Source organism: Camellia sinensis, chromosome 3 (genome assembly GCF_055761805.1).
Source record: "Camellia sinensis isolate YWXY chromosome 3, ASM5576180v1, whole genome shotgun sequence".
Lineage (NCBI taxonomy): Eukaryota > Viridiplantae > Streptophyta > Magnoliopsida > Ericales > Theaceae > Camellia > Camellia sinensis.
In genome coordinates, this window is record NC_138963.1 from 54,754,564 (window position 1) to 54,771,357 (window position 16,794).

General features: G+C 35.2%; 1 long non-coding RNA gene and 1 pseudogene across 3 annotated transcripts; one reads left to right on the forward strand and one right to left on the reverse strand.

Annotated features, from left to right (window-relative positions):
- Positions 1–2,145: 2,145 nt before the first annotated feature.
- LOC114268087 (uncharacterized) lies at positions 2,146–8,061 on the reverse strand. Of its 3 annotated transcripts, none has more exons than XR_014363886.1 (7): positions 7,727–8,061; positions 6,541–6,610; positions 6,020–6,061; positions 3,862–3,975; positions 2,743–2,804; positions 2,436–2,464; positions 2,146–2,332 (listed from the first exon to the last, which is right to left on the reverse strand). It is a non-coding gene; the product is annotated as an uncharacterized LOC114268087 (long non-coding RNA). The 3 variants fall into 3 exon arrangements; XR_014363884.1 differs by having other exon boundaries at positions 2,419–2,464; XR_014363885.1 differs by having other exon boundaries at positions 2,419–2,464; positions 2,652–2,804.
- Positions 8,062–14,341: 6,280 nt separating this feature from the next.
- LOC114268106 (17.4 kDa class I heat shock protein-like) lies at positions 14,342–14,816 on the forward strand (annotated as a pseudogene).
- The last annotated feature ends 1,978 nt before the right edge of the window (positions 14,817–16,794 follow it).

Here is a 16,794-nt window from a genome sequence, read left to right on the forward strand (position 1 = left end):
ATTTTGACTTACCATAATTTATTTTATACAAGTTATGTTTTATAAACTATATTAATATTTCGATTACGATGATTATTTCCTGACCCCTATTTGCTTAAAATGAAACCTATGAATATGTTTGTTTATATTTTAAAGAATATTTAACTATGACCTTATACACAATTATGTTTTGTAAGTACCACCATGGGAGTTCCACGCCTTGGGGGACTTAAATAACCATTGGCTTCTGTTTGGTCACTTTGTGGCTCTCTATGGATCTATTAACCTCTGTTCTATGCGAAACAAAGTGCTGTGCGAAGATAAGTACTACACTATTGTGGGAGCCACCTCTATAATTTGTATGAGCAACCTCTTGAATCTGTATCTCTGTTCTGACTTTCACTCCTATGACCTCTATTCTGTTCTATTCGGTAACGTGGTTATGATTATTTATTTACATAATCTCAGTTTTGCTACTTAAATGATTATTTGTTCAAACTAAGTTATCTTAAATATTTTAGTTACATAACTATCAATGGTTATTTTGTATCTCTTATACTCTTGGTTTAATATTTCTCACTCTGCCATGTGCTTATAGCTTTTTACCAATTTTCAAGAAATAAGCAATTCAGAAATAGCTTTTGGGAAGTCTTAGATGTGGGGTTGCGGAATAGACACACACACAACACTTTTATGATATCTTTATATATAAATATCGGCCTTTTGGTCAATAAATTTTGTAATAAAAATAGGAGCTCTGATGATTATTTTGGTACCCTCAATTCAATATTTCTTCCGCTGGCGTTTATTAATTTGTTCGAGAATTGGCCGGAGCTAACTTCAGTTACTAGTTATCACGATACTTAACCCTTGGGTGTGGGGAGCGGGTCGTGACAGTATGTCCATAAGAATCCATCTCGTAATGTGTTCCATGATGTAATCTATTTCATTATTATATTTTTAGTTCTGTATTTCATTCTTTAATAATGAAAAAATTATTTTGTTATTTCTTTTTAATTTTATTTTTATGGTATTTTTTGATAAATCCTTTTTCAATGTGTTTTATTTCATCTAACCCATATTCTTTTAAGTATTCCATTAAATCCAGTTTAATGTAATATGATCAAACCATCCTCTGTAATTTTTTGCACATATTTATATTTTGAAACTAATAGTACATTACAATAGTCCCTCATTTGATGGAGAAAATATCTCCCTCATTTTAAAGAGAAAATATTTCCAATATTTCCCTCATTCCATCAAGAAAATTTCTCTTTTATTCTAAGGAGAAAATCTTTCCCGTATACCAGGAAGAAAATCTCAAATTATGAACTTTGAACCTTTTTATAATTTGAAAAATTTTAGAATAATGAAACAAAAAATCTAAAGGAAAATCAAAATACAATGTGAATGTTCACAGTAAACAACAAATATACAACTAACTTTTGAAAAAACAAAATACATACTAAAGTACAATGTGAATGTTCACAATAAACAACAAATATATACAGCTAACCTTCGAAAAATAAAATTCATACTAAAATATAATGTGTATGTTCACAATTTATAATTAACATACACCTAGCCTTAAAAAAAATAAAAAAAAAATAAATAAAAATAAATAAATAAATCATACCAATGTAAACATTTACACTGCAATATAAAAACATAAAACAAAATTGAAAAAAGTGAAAATTGACTAATTCAATGGTTTAATGGTAATAAAAATGATTCACTACTACAAAATCATAAATAGATCGTACTTTTTTTGTGTGATGTATGTTATTTAATTACACATTTTAAGTTTTGTCAAAGTGTGATCTTTGGAAATGTGATTAAAAAATGATCATTTTTAATCACATTCCTAGAGTGCCATTAAAAAATAATTCAATCACACTTTTCGCGTGTAATAATAAATATTTAGATCACATCTTTTAAATGTGATTACTAATATTTAAATCACATCTTTTAAGTGTAATTAATAATTAATAAAACCTGTGATAATAAACACTTAGATCATATCTTTTAAGTGTAACTAATAACTAATAAAATCCGTGATAAAAAAAGGGATTCAACATATTTGAAAAATAATCAATATTATGTTTGTACACATATTTGAAAAATGCAATACACACTATATACTACACTTTGAATCACAACCACATATTGAATGGAATAACGTTATATATTTCATAAATGAAAATTAAATGTTCAAAAGTATATACAAATAAATTAAATAAAAAATTTTAATTGTGCTTACATATATTAAAAAATAAAAAAACTTGAAAAAAACTAAATTCTTGAATTCTTTGACTATATTTTGCATTTTGCATCTCTCCAAGAAATTTCTTACCTAAAAAATGAAAACACAAATTAATTCAGAAACAACTAGAAGCGTATGAATAAACTAACTATTTGTAGAGGCTGTTCTAGTCTTACAAAAGATACAGTCGAACCTTTTCTCATCATACTGACTCTTTATCTCCTGCATCAATAGAAAAAGAATAACCACTTTGATTGTTACTAGTATAAATGTTTGAATTACCATATAGATATGACCTATACATAGAATCAATAAATCCAAAATGAAAATCTTAAATGCATGGCCAAAACTTAAAGGAAAATAACCTCTCAACCAACAACTAAACAAGACGGTTACAAGAATACTATACCTAAACTAAATCACAAATCACATAATGCAGCACTTTAACATAAATCCAATGCTAATTAATAAACCTCAAAAGTCTCCAAAGAAACTCTCACCCAACTTCTTAAAGATCTGAGCCACAGTACTTCCGCCCAAAGACTCCTCAACGTATTTGTCACTACAACAAATAAAGATATTGGATATAATTGTTAATGAACATATTCAACAGAAATTGTTCAGTTACAAATGGTGCTTTTGAGGACCATCAGGATTTTGCCTTCCTCAAGAATTTTACTAGAAAAAAGATTGATAATCAAACAAGTGAAATAAAATAAAACTAACCATAAATATAGAGAAACTTGTTTACAAGGCAAGACAAATACAGAGAGAACAACTTAATCGTAACTAAATTAGAAGCACGTCCCCACTCATTCTACATTGGAACAAACTGAGCTCAAGTTTAAGCTTCAAGCTCAATTTCTTAAACATCATTAACTAACAGCTAGATGATTTCCATTAAATTTTGCTATTGTAAATAGCTGATCTAGTTTTACCTTTTCCAGACACAGTCCAAATTAATCCAAAACCATAAAATTTGCCAACAAGTTGAGGGCAAAGGTTTCAGCCACTGAAGAATAAGAAGTGGGAGATGAAAAAAGTACATAAAATGGATCTTGGCATGCCTACTTTTCAATAATATTCACAACTAGTGCAGGGGGGGTATAGTAAAGACATGTTTATGTCTTACCAGACTCGATCATAGGTAGGACAAATTTGTAACAATTAAATTTGAGTGTCATCTAGGACTAATTACTCATTTTTGGGGACTAGTATCTTTGAGTTGAGTTTAATAAAATGTATAGCTATTGAAGTTCAACCAAATCCACAACACATCCAAATATATCCTCCTACCCTGACCCCCCGCCCCAAAACAAAATTTAATAAAAAATAATAAAATAAAAGGTAGAAAATTTCAAGAAATTGGGCATTTAAACAATGAGTGCATCTGCATACCATACAGAAACACCATCTTTCTTCAACCAAAAATGATTTTGGACATAACTTATCAGTTTCTTATAGTTTAAATTGTTTAGTAAGATCTCTTCAGTACATATTTGAACACTAATTCTAGGATCTATAATTTTGAGCATGATTATGAGGGAACTAAGAGGTAGATGACAATTAGGCCAAAGATGATAGCCAACTACATAAAGAACTCAAAACACTTAACTTACTTTCGTGAAAGTTCCACTAATGTAATCAGCTGCTTCCCTCCCCAAGTTCATAGCTTCTTCAAAAGTAGAAACACCAAATTGAACCATTACAGAATCTGTATCTCCATATATAACCTAAAATTGTTAAATAATCAATTCTCATGGAAAAAATAGATCAAATATCAGTGTCTTAAGATAGTTGAGTATGAACTATGACTACAGGGTAATAATGCACTCAAGTCATATATCAAGAAAATAATCAATTTGCATGCTTAAATATGATTCAGTAATACATCTACATAAGAAGACTAACGAACTTAGCAGAGAAAACAAATGTGGGTTTGGTAAGAGCAAAGTCCAGAACCATATACTCATTGACAAAATATAAAGCCCATCATACTTTCATATTTTAGGTTCTATTCCAAAAAACTCAGACAAAAATTTATTCGTGAACAATACCATATTGATCCAAATAACTCAAAATGCCAGCAAAAATAATTATATTAATCAAAACCATTAAAGGTTTTGGCAGACTATAAACTTTAGTAAATATAAAAGCAATTATCAACATAACAATTTTGATAGGTTAATGTAACTTGAAAGGATTTTGATCAACTAAGTTTTATTAGATCATCAAATCTTTGAAATTGTAAATTTAGAAACTAAATATAGGGAGAACATTGTACTGAAGCACCACTTGAAACAATGCAAGATCAGTATTGTTAATAGCACCACCAGAAAGATCTTTAGCATAGAAAGGGATGCAGATATATGGGAAGAATTTAACATTATGATTGCTTGGTTGAAGTGATTATTTACCTTTAAAAAAAAATCTATTGCATGGAAGTTTATAGTCTATTGGGCTTATCAAAGGGAGGGAAAATAACCAAAAATATAACAGCACGAAATTAGAATAATGAATAAAAAAACAGATAAAAAGACAAAAACCCATCAATATGTATTTCATTGTAAGTAGGGAAAATCATTATAGGTTTGGAAATATAATAGTGAGCATTTGTGGCTAATGAAAGAGTCTTTGACGGTGGGCACAAATTAAATAATGAAAATGTTTAATTTATTATGAAAGCACTGGAAATGTCCTCAATCTGTTATAATCTCTATGAAGCTTATTTCCAGCAAGAAAGAGTTGCTACAAATTTGCCAAAGAGCTTATTTCCAATAAGAAAATCTGTCACTGCAGTGAACAAATACAGGAACAAATTCAGCATCCTGCATCTTGGGACAACATCTTGGGACAAATACATCTATACCATAACCAAACAAGGGACTTACTAGCATATTAACAAAGTAGCTTGATAAATAAATAAATAAAAACACCAAAAAATATAATTTTGAATTTTCAAAAATTATTTCCACCCCCCAAGAATGCGAGAGCTGAAATTAGTTATAAAATGAATTCTTCTATTTTCTTTGACAACACAGTGGAGATGCACAAACTATATTTTGAGGTCCTAAATCAAGTGATTGGATTTGGAACAAATTATGCTTATTACTAACATGAATCCAACATTAGTAGTTCAAACACAAGCAATGCATATCCAGATACAAGGCCTCCGATACTTTATATGCTATAAGTAGCAACAACAAGAGTAACAATGGAAGAAACTAAAATTCAATTAAAAGAAGTTTACTTTAAACAGCTTCTAGATGGAAAGGGCTGACCAAAAATTAAAAAGCATGTGATTTAGGAAGAGATCCAACAAATTCTAAGCCAGGATAGAGGTGGTAAAATATAATGATAGACCACTTATTTGCAATAATTGATGTCCATGCAGAATGAGAGTATTACTTCCATAGAAATACTTAAAGGCAAATGGGCACATCAAGATAAAATCCAATTCTAGGACAGTGAAAAATTATACCCCCATAACGTAGAGGATGCAATAGATTTCTAAGCTACATAGGGGAAGTATGACATGAACTCTAAAACAATTCCTTTGGTCAATCACAATAGCCCAGTCTAAAAAAATTTGTAGCCAGGCACAAAGTGCAACAAGGCATTCTGAAAACATAGTGCAGACTAAGAAAACTAAAAATCCCACAACACCATGTGTCACCATAACTGAGATGCTTAAGTTTGCCATAATATGGTATTCTCCAATGTTAGCATTTCCAGTATAAAAGTATAGCATAACAGCAATTAGAAGATCTGTGTTACCATATGCCTCCATAAACTTGGGATCACCGGATGATTTTGGATCTGCAACACAATAGAAAAAATAATGACAATTTAAAGTGTGTAAACTATATTTAAAAAATAAATGAATAAAAAATGAAATAACAGTACATCTTAGACAAATAGATGGTCTTACTAAGCTTTATAAGGAAGGACAACATACAGGCTGACAAATTGTTTTACAGAAGCAAAATTTACTCTTCTATAACATGTTAAAAACAGCTGCAAATAAAGGCTACAATTGCTATAGTCAAATTGGGAAAGATAAAGCTTGTAGTTTAACAGACAAATAAAACAGATTTTGCATACTTTTTCTAAGATGGCAGGGTCAACAAGGCAATAGCTAATGAACCTAGGCAATGGAAAAAAATAGGCAAAAAATTCCTTTTATGATCATTTATATTTTTATTTCTTACCAATTAGATGAACAGGAATAGGAAATCTATCCAATGGGCGCAATCATTGTATCCAAAAAAGGCTAGGAGCATGACAATGGAACATACCTAAGATGAATTGTCGAGCCAAATTTGGACATCGGCGTTGAGCAAATGCAAGCACAATAGCATCCTCGACCTTAAAGGAGCAGTAATAATATACCATTAAGGATGTAAAAAGCAGCAAGATAATGAAGAATGAAAGAAGAAAAAATGGGATATAAAGTAAAAATGATTTTTTTTATTTTTATTTTACTATATTAATAAAAGAAAGGGAAAATAATCAATAAGTCTTATTTTGCTCTTAAGATTACTGTGAAGTCCTATCAAGTTTCAATATAGACAACTAAGTCTTATTTTTCGTAACATATTTTCAAAATGTTTATTTCTCCATAATGGTGGATGTTATTTCAAAAGTTTATTATTCAATAATGGGATAAGACACACCATTATGGAGCAATGAATGTTTTGGGAACTTTTATCACACATAGGACTTTGTCCATATTAAAACTAGATAGTAATCTTAAAAACAAAATAGGACTTATTAGTTATTTTCCCTAAAAGAAATTCCAAACAATGAAGACCATACTTCCATTAGCTTATGCCTAATGTTGGTTTTTTACTCTAAAATCTAGAAGGTGAATCAAAATCAGAAACATATGTATTTAAACAAGGAACAATAAAAGTATGTACTGGAGAAAACCCTCAAGGAAGCTAGTTCCCTTAAGCCCATTTCAACTGAAAGCATACTTTCAATATTTCCCTCTCCACTTAGGTCATTCAGATCACGAACAAGTTTGCTACTCCTATCTGAATCATCATTACTCACTCATTTTATAAAGAATGAAAGCCTAGATAAGTCAAAAGTGTTATGTTCTGGATAAGCTTGCCGCTCACTGAGACTCTTGATGAAAAGATTGGAGATGGTTGTTATATCCAAAATAGGTTAAGGATTGGAGTTGCTTTTAGTAGCAAATAATAAATAACAGAACCTAATCAACCTTAATCCAAAAAATTAAACTAAGAGTACACACAATGCTTTCAATTTGAACAACATTTCTACAATTATTTCAGGAAAGCAAAATTGAAGCCACTCACAAAGCGAGTGTGTATATGTTTATATATATATATATATATATATATATATATATATATATATATTCAGAGAGAGTTTACCAGAGACGAATAGAGAGACGAAGAAAGCGCAACGCTATCCTAGCTGATATTCAAACCCTTACCAGAGATCGAAACTTACACCAAGTGCATCGAATCAAAGACTCGCACGAAGAAACCCTTCCGTCCCTTCTTTCAAGAAAATCATATGTGAATCTGAGATAGAAAGGCCATAGCTTGAAAAGCGAACAACAGAGAGAGAGCAGAGGGCATTGATCGGAGAGAGGGTCACGATCGGCGCTGCTCACGATTGGCTGTGCGAGAGGGGCACGAAGGGCCAGCGCCGTTCAAGGGAGTGTAGTCAGTGACGCTCTCTCTATAGTCAGCGGCGCAAGAGAGGGAGAGGGGGAGGGGGAGGGAGAGGGAGAAAAGACATACCTTTACCATGAGAATGAGAGTGAAGAGTGAGAGTGAAATGCAACTTCAAGGGTCAATTTTCTATTTATAAAAATAAAATTAAAAAAAAATATTCATATGTATAATCACACGTTAAAGTGTGATAAAAAAAAAAAAAAGAGAATATAATTATATTTAATTAAAAAGTGACATAAAAAATAAATATTATTACACTTAATTAAATTAAATGTGATTAAAATACTAATTTGATTTTTTTAATCACACTTCAATTAAAAGTGTCTTGTTTTAATTTCCTTAAGTGTGATCTTTAGCATGTTTGTAGGAGTGATTGTTCAACTAACAAGTAAAGTAACAAAAATAACAAACATATAATTAACTTTCGAAACAATAAAACTTATACTAAAATACAATGTGAATCTTCATAATTGACAATTAATGTACAATTAGTTTTAAAAAAATAAAAAAGAAACCCATACTAATGTGAGCATTGACACTGCAATGTGAAAATAATAAAATTAAAATAAAAAATAAAAATAGTGAAAATCGATTATTTCAGTTATTTATGGTAACAAAAATGATTGTTTAACCAACAAATATAGTAAAAAAATAACAAAATACAACTAACTTATGAAAAACTTCAACCAAAAAAAAAAAGATCATACAAAAATACAATGTAAATTATCACAATTTATAATTAGCATAAAACTAACCTTAGAAAAACTAAATTCATACCAATGTGAACATTCACATTGCAACATAAAATAAGATTGAAAGAAAAAAAAAATGACTATTGCAATTATTTAATAATAACAAAAAATTATTGTTCAAACGATAAGTATAATAACAAATAACCAATAATATGTGAACATTCACATCTTGCAAAATATATAATTATGTCCATATTTATATTCCAACACTTTTTTCTCAAACTTTCAAACAATGTGAAATGTGAACATTCATACTAATTAACAAAAAAAAATAGAAACAACACTAGTAATAGAATTAGAAATCCAAAAAAAAAAAAATTTCAATCACTCTAAAAACAAAAAAATATCACCCGCATCCTCATCTTCATTATCATCTTTATCATTATCACTATCATATGTTTGTAACAAAGTTGAGTAGACATAAATAGAGTTTCAACTCACAACAATGGAGAAACATAGAGTTTCGAACATAGAGCAACAATGAACGAACACAAAACTTTGAACACAAATGACTTAGTCCTATAAATACATAGAACTAATTAGGTTATAATTTTTTTTTTGTAGACTTATTAAGTTAGAACACCTCTAAATGAAATTTATCAATAAAAAACTCTTAATTGTATATATTTTTAGGAAAATGCTATGGACCCCAAACAAATTACCAAATTTTCTACCAAACGTCTCACATTGGTATGGGATCCACACAGAGATTTGGTAGAAAATTTGGTAATTTGTTTGGGGTCCCTAGCATAACTCATATTTTTATAGTATTATTATGAAAAAAATACTAACAATCTGCATTGATAAAGCAATTACCGTCAAAAGTTAGAATATTCGTATACGAATGGTCATGGGATTGTATGCCTACAAAAGCCTCTGCTAATTTTCATTATAACTACATGTTTTTTGTAGAACAAAATGGCACCAACGTATAAGGATAAATAATCTGATCAAATTCGATATCTTGAACATAAACATCCAAGAACTTTCCATACCATATTCCTTCATTGCCAATACCTCAAAATTGGCTTCGTCGCCATAGTTTGGACGGTCAGAGCGAACCATACAAAGACATCCATTCAGAGTTCCCAAACTAGCTATAATATCTCCATCTCCATGTTTAGGCTGTGGCAACGAAATGATTTGGTGACCCGAGCTTTTCTTAGAAGCAAACCAGTGTAGATGTTCATTCACTAAATGGTGAATCAACTCTTTCAAAATAGCCTTCTTGATCGATGGATTCAAAAGAAACGGACCTTCTAGGACTTGGACGAAATTTAACGAGAACAACTTTCTGGGATCGAATGGTTTTTGCATAATCTTCGATCAAAGAACGCCAGTGCTTGGAAACGCAGATGGATTGGACGAGAGATTCTATGGGTAATCTTTATAGTATGTCGAGAATGATATCTTCGGGTAAATCGTTCAGTTCTGAGTTTTTTGCTCTGTTTTCTTCTTCTTCTTCTTCTTCTTCTTCTTCTTCTTCTTCTTCTTCTTCTTCTTCTTCTTCTTCTTCTTCTTCTTCTTCTTCTTCTTCTTCTTCTTCGACTCCTGCGTTTGCATTTTCCTAATGCTAAATAGGGGTTTTGTTTTAGTTTTTGCTTTTGATGCAAATAGTTAAGTCAGTTGTGTACATATATAGGATTCAAAAATGCTAGATAAATCTAGAAATTAATTTCAATATAAATGATCCACATCACTAAACTGTTCACTATTTCTTGCAAAAAACTAAAGAAACAATTATAATTCAGTACATTTTAAAAAAATAATTACATATGCATTGAAAATCTTGTGATTTTAATTATTAATATTCATAAAATTTACAACTAATTTGTAATTATTTTTTTAAAGATTAATGCTAGATCCTATCTAAAAAAAATTTAAAAATTAAAAAAAAAAGAAAGAAAGAAAGATAAATGGTAGAGACCCACATTTGAAGCCTTCAAATACACTTCTAATAATGTGACATGAAAGTAAAACCTCAAATAATTGAATATGTGACAAATCAAAAGCTGACAACTATCACTCCATATAATTGTGGATGAAATTGTAAAGATTTTAATAGGGAGCTTTTTTGATAAATCCATTTTCTAAGAGCTTTATTCCATCCAACCCATATTCTTTTTGACTATTCCATTAGGTCCAATTTGAGATAAGAAGACCAAAATACCATTTTCATCTACTTATGTTCCATTTAGTTCACATTATTTTCTTATGTTTCAATAAGTCTTATGGGTGACATAATTACCAAAATACCCTTAATGTGAATGTTCACACCGTCAATATAAATGTTTATATCATCGATGTGTAGGGGCCCGGCTCATGTCGATCCTCGTGGATGCCCGAAAAAATTCGAGTCGGGCCGGGCCAGCCCACAAGCCAAAAAAATAGGCCCGACCCGGCCCGTTGATAATATGAATATTCACATTGACAAGTTAACATTCACATTGATAGGAGTGTAAAATTGGCCTGCAGCCCGTGGGCGGCCCGAAACCAGCCCGTCGCCCGGGGCAGGCCCGGGTCGGCCCGTTCACAATATGAATATTCACATTGACATATTAACATTAACATTGACAAGAGTGTAAAATTGGCCCATGACCCGTGGGCAGCCCGAAGCCCGGGTCCGGGCTCGGGTCGGGGCGGGCACGGCCCGGCCCGTTGACAATGTGAATATTCACATTGATATGTTAACATTCACATTGATAGGAGTGTAAAATTAGCCCGCGGCCTGTGGCCGGCCCGAAACCCGCTTGCGGCTTGTGGGCTGCCTTGGGCGGTCCCGGCCCGACCCGTTGATAATGCAAATATTCACATTGACATGTTAACATTCACATTGATAAGAGTATAAAATTAGCCCGCGCCCAGTGGCTGCCCGAAACTAGCCCACGGCCCGTGGGCGGCCCGGGGCGGGCCCGGCCCGGCCTGTTGACAATGTGAATATTCACATTGATAAGAGTGTAAAATTGACTCCCGTCCCATGGGCGGCCCGAGGCGAGCCCGATTCGGCCCGTTGACAATGTGAATATTCACATTGACATATTAACATTCACATTGATAGGAGTGTAAAATTGGCCCGTGGCCCATGGGCAGCCCGAAACCAGCCCGCTGCCCAGGTCGGGCCCGGCCTGGCTCGTTGACAATGTGAATATTCACATTGACATATTAACATTAACATAGATAAGAGTGTCAAATTAGCCCATGACCCGTGGGCAGCCCGAAGCCCGGCCCCGGGCCGACGCGGGCCCGGCCCGTTGACAACGTGAATATTCACATTGACATGTTAACATTCAAATTGATAAGAGTGTAACATTAGCCCGTGCCCTGTGGCTGCCCGAAACAAGCCCACGGCCCGTGGGCGGCCCGAGGCGGGCCCGGCCCGGCCTGTTGACAATGTGAATATTCACATTGACATGTTAACATTCGCATTGATAAGAGTGTAAAATTGACTCGCGTCCCATGGGCGGCCCGAAGCCCGTCGACGGCCCGGGGTGGCCCGGGTTTGGGTCCGGGCCTACCCCGGGCCGCGGGCGAGCTTCGGGCAGCGGACAAGTTTTACACTCCTATCAATGTTAATGTTAACATGTCAATGTGAATATTCACATTGTCACGGGTCAGGCCAAGCCCGCCTCGGGTGCGATCGGGCTTCGGGCCGCCCACGGGCTGCGGGCCAATTTTACACTCCTATCAATGTGAATGTTAACATGTCAATGTGAATATTCATATTGCCAACGGGCCGGGCCTGCCCTGGCCCGAGGTCGGGCTTCGGGCTGTCCACGGGTCATGGGCCAATTGTACACTCTTATCAATGTGAATGTTAACATGTCAATGTGAATATTCACATTGTCAACAGGCCGGGCCGGGCACGCCCCGAGCCGCCCACGGGCCGTGGACGAGTTTCGGGCAGCCACGGGGCGCGGGCTTATTTTACACTCCTATCAATGTGCATGTTAACATGTCAATGTGAATATTCACATTGTCACGGGTCGGGCCAAGCCTACCTCGGGCTGCGGTCGAGCTTCGGGTCGCCCACGGGCTGCGGGCCAATTTTACACTCTTATCAATATGAATGTTAACATGTCAATGTGAATATTCACATTGTCAACGGGCTGGGCCGGGTCCGCCCCGGGCCGCGGGCGGGCTTTTGGCCGTCCATGGGCCGCGGGCCAATTTTATACTCTTATTAATGTGAATGTTAACATGTCAATGTGAATATTCACATTGTCAACTGGCCGGACCGGGCCCGCCCCGGGCCGCCCATGGGCCACGGGCGGGTTTCGCGCCACCACAGGATGGGGGCCAATTTTACACTCCTATTAATGTGAATGTTAACATGTCAATGTGAACATTCACATTGTCAACAGGCCGGGCCGGGCCCGCCCACGGGTCGTGGGCGGGTTTCGGGCAGCTACGAGGTGCGGGCTAATTTTACACTCCTATCAATGTGAATGTTAACATGTCAATGTGAATATTCACATTGTCAATGGGCCAGGCCGGGCCCACCCCGGGCTGCGGGTGGGCTTTTGGCCGCCCATGGGCCGCGGCCCAATTTTATACTCTTATCAATGTGAATGTTAACATGTCAATGTGAATATTCACATTGTCAACGGGCCGGACCGGGCCCGCCCCGGGCCGCCCATGCGCCGCAGGCAGGTTTCGCGCCGCCACGGGACGGGGGCCAATTTTACACTCCTATTAATGTGAATTTTAACATGTCAATGTGAATATTCACATTGTCAACGAGCCGAGCCCGCCCTGGCTCGCGGGGGGGTTTCGGGCCGCCCACGGGCCAATTTACATTCCTACAAATGTGAATTTTAAAATATGAATGTTCACATCATTAAATTGCTAATCGTTGAAAAAATATTTATAAGGGTATCAAAATTAAATATAAGGGCATAAGTGTCCAATAAAATAGTGTAAATCAAGAAAATGGACTTTATGGAATAAAACTATACATACATGGGACTAAATGGGTTAAAAAATTCCTTCATGGGTTAAAACACTTCTAAATTGGACTTATCAATAAAAATCCCATTTTAATAGGAGTCTCAAATATTTTCTTTTTTAAAATTACACTGATATATAATTTTATCATAATTAGAGGGAGGAATTTGTCATTTTTGAATTTTGAATTTTCAGATAAATGGACAGAAGTCTTGTTTTAATTTTCCATTTTTCTTGAAAATGAAATTTTAAAATCAAAGTAAAAATGCTTGGTAAAAAAATGGAGGAAAAAAAAAAGTTACTATTTTTGGGTAGATTTTTTTTCCAGAGATAATGCTGTGTATGAAGGTGGTACAAGGTTACTTATGGAATTACTTATGATTGTTTACAATTCAATCCTGTGGAAAAAGATTGAGATAATGCTCTGTATGAAGGTGGTACAAGGTTAAAGACGAAGAGGTAGGTACCATCCACATTTTTAATTCACGATAACATTGAGACAGAATGGCCATGAAAGCATTAGAACCATCTTCTCATTTCTATAAGTAGCTGCATTACCCAATTTCACCTTCAAAGCTCTCCCTAACATTTTGTTTTTCCATGAAAAACAAAACAAAACAAAACAAAACAAAACAAAGCAAAGCAAAACACTTTCTTTCTGTTTGAATCACTTTCTTAAGTCTCCAAACATGCCTCTCATTCCAAGTTTCTTTGGCAACCGACAAACCAATGTCTTCGTTCCATTCTCTTAAGATATTTGGGACCCCTTCAATAGCTTCTTCACCTCTTCCCTCTCCAACTTCCCAGCCTCGGCTCGCGAAGCTTCTCAATTCACCACAATGCAGATTGACTGGAAGGAGACCCCAGAAGCTCATATATTCAAAGCTGACCTTCCAGGCATAAAGAATGAAGAGGTGAAGGTCGAAGTGGAAGGGGGAAGAATTCTCTAGATAAGCGGGGAGAGGAGCAAAGAGCAGGAGGAGAAGAATGAGAAGTGGCACAGCGTGGAGCGGAGCAGCGGGAAGTTCCTCTGGCGATTCAGGTTGCCAGGGAATGCCAAGATGGATGAGGTCAAGGCTAGCATGGAGAACGGGGTGCTCATAGTGACTGCCCAAAAAGGAAGAGAAGAAGGCTGAGGTTAAGGCCATTGAAATATCTTGTTGAGATTGACATGTCAATTCTTATCTCATGCTTTGTTTTCACCATAATCATCTTAAATACTAAAACAAAGAAATTTAATTAAAAAAATGTAAAAATTTGGTGTGTAGATGTGTGTGGCCTGACTGGATGTATAAAAGATAAAGTAAATGATGGAAACTTCGTTACTTGTTCTTGAATAAATAAAGAGTTCTTACTTTCAGGTTCTTTATTACAAATTATGTGTTACCAATATTTTGTGAATAATGAGTTGTTTTTGAGGAGACTGATACGTGTATTATGATCATTTGCCATTTGCAAATGAATTGCTTTTCCGTTTTTACAAATTTAAAATCCAAATACACCCTAAAAGTTGTTAAAATCCAAATACACCCTAAAAGCATGTACAATACTAGTGGTAGAACTTTGTTTGGTTTGTTTTGAAAGAGTTATTTTTGAAAAAAATTTCCAAAATTTTGTTTGGTTTGTGATTTTTCTCAAAAAAATTTCAAAATTATTCTCTCTGTTACACATTAATTAATCACTTTTTATCTCTCCTCTCTCTTTTTCAATTACTTTTTCTCTCGCACGCATCTACTCAATTACAACAAAATATCAAATCATCTCAAACTCCAAAACTACTTTCAAAATATACAACCAAACAAATCAAAAAAATTTATAAACTCTCTCCCCAATTTTTTTTTTTGAAAATCACTCTCTCAAAAGTAAACCAAACACACCCTATAACGGCTAAATAGGAAAATAAAAAATGGAAGTTACCCAAAACATGTGCTAGTGATGTATCCATAAAATAGTTACAAAAACTTGCATAACTGCAAACCGAACCTAAAATATACAGATCAGAGGGTGAGAAAGCAGATACCTTTAGCTTCCAAGTAACTCGCCTAAAAAATGTCATATTCATTTAAATGTGAGTACCCATTTGTCTGCATACATAAAACTCGGAGTTGGGTTCCTGATGGGCACAGCAGGCTGCTGTGACACTCATTGGGGATGTGTCTCGAATCTTTTTCGGTAATTTAAACTGTTCATATTATAAATTTTGTTGAATAAATTATTCTTGCAAAAAATAAATAAATTGGACATTTATAACCTCTTAATAAGAATACATTTGTTTTTCAAAAAATAAGCGGTTAACATGATTTTAATAATTTTTTTAAAACAATTAGGATTTGATCATGGGGTTACATATGTCCGATTAACTTAATCTTTAATATAAATAATATACTCGACAAACCTTACAATATGACCTGTGCGGGGAGCAAATATTCAGGCAAGTCCACACTACTTGCTTCCAAGCTCCGTTTCTATCCGATCACCTGCGTGCACAACAGCAGTGAGCTACCCGGCGGTATGTGGCCGGAAAATCCCTCCGACGATTAAGTTAGCACACACCTGAGGATAGAGAGAGTGAGGAGAGAGTTGAGTGTAAGTATTTCCCTTACAAAATGTTCGTCTGTCTAACATGGGGGGCGCAGACTTACTTATATATCTTCTGCGCCTCAAGTCTACTCCCAGTGATCTCTCGACACGTGGTTCAGCTACCCTATCTGTCAGCACAAATCCTACTGAACATCACCTAACCCGACTGCCAGCCCACTCTTCTGGGAGCACGGCAGCCGGGCTTCAACATCTCGGCTGTCAACGGCCATGCTGCGATTCATGCCCAGGTGCCCCCACAACCAAGCTTCTTTCCAGCCATGCTCTACTGCGTTCCGGCAAAGCCAAGCTTGAGATTAGTCATACCGGTCAACCAAAGTCCTTCCTGCCGAGCTTCAGGCATGCTATGGATGCGTGCTTTCCAACCGCGCAACGCATAAACCGTGGAACCCTCACTTGACCGGCCTCCGTGCCGACAAAGTGAAGTAGCTCGGTTCCACATGCCCTTGCCATTGCCGAGCAAAACTCACTTCTGGGTGGACCTGGGATACCACGGCCCAAATGTGTTTAGCCCACAATTTGCCTGGTATTACCATGGCCCAAT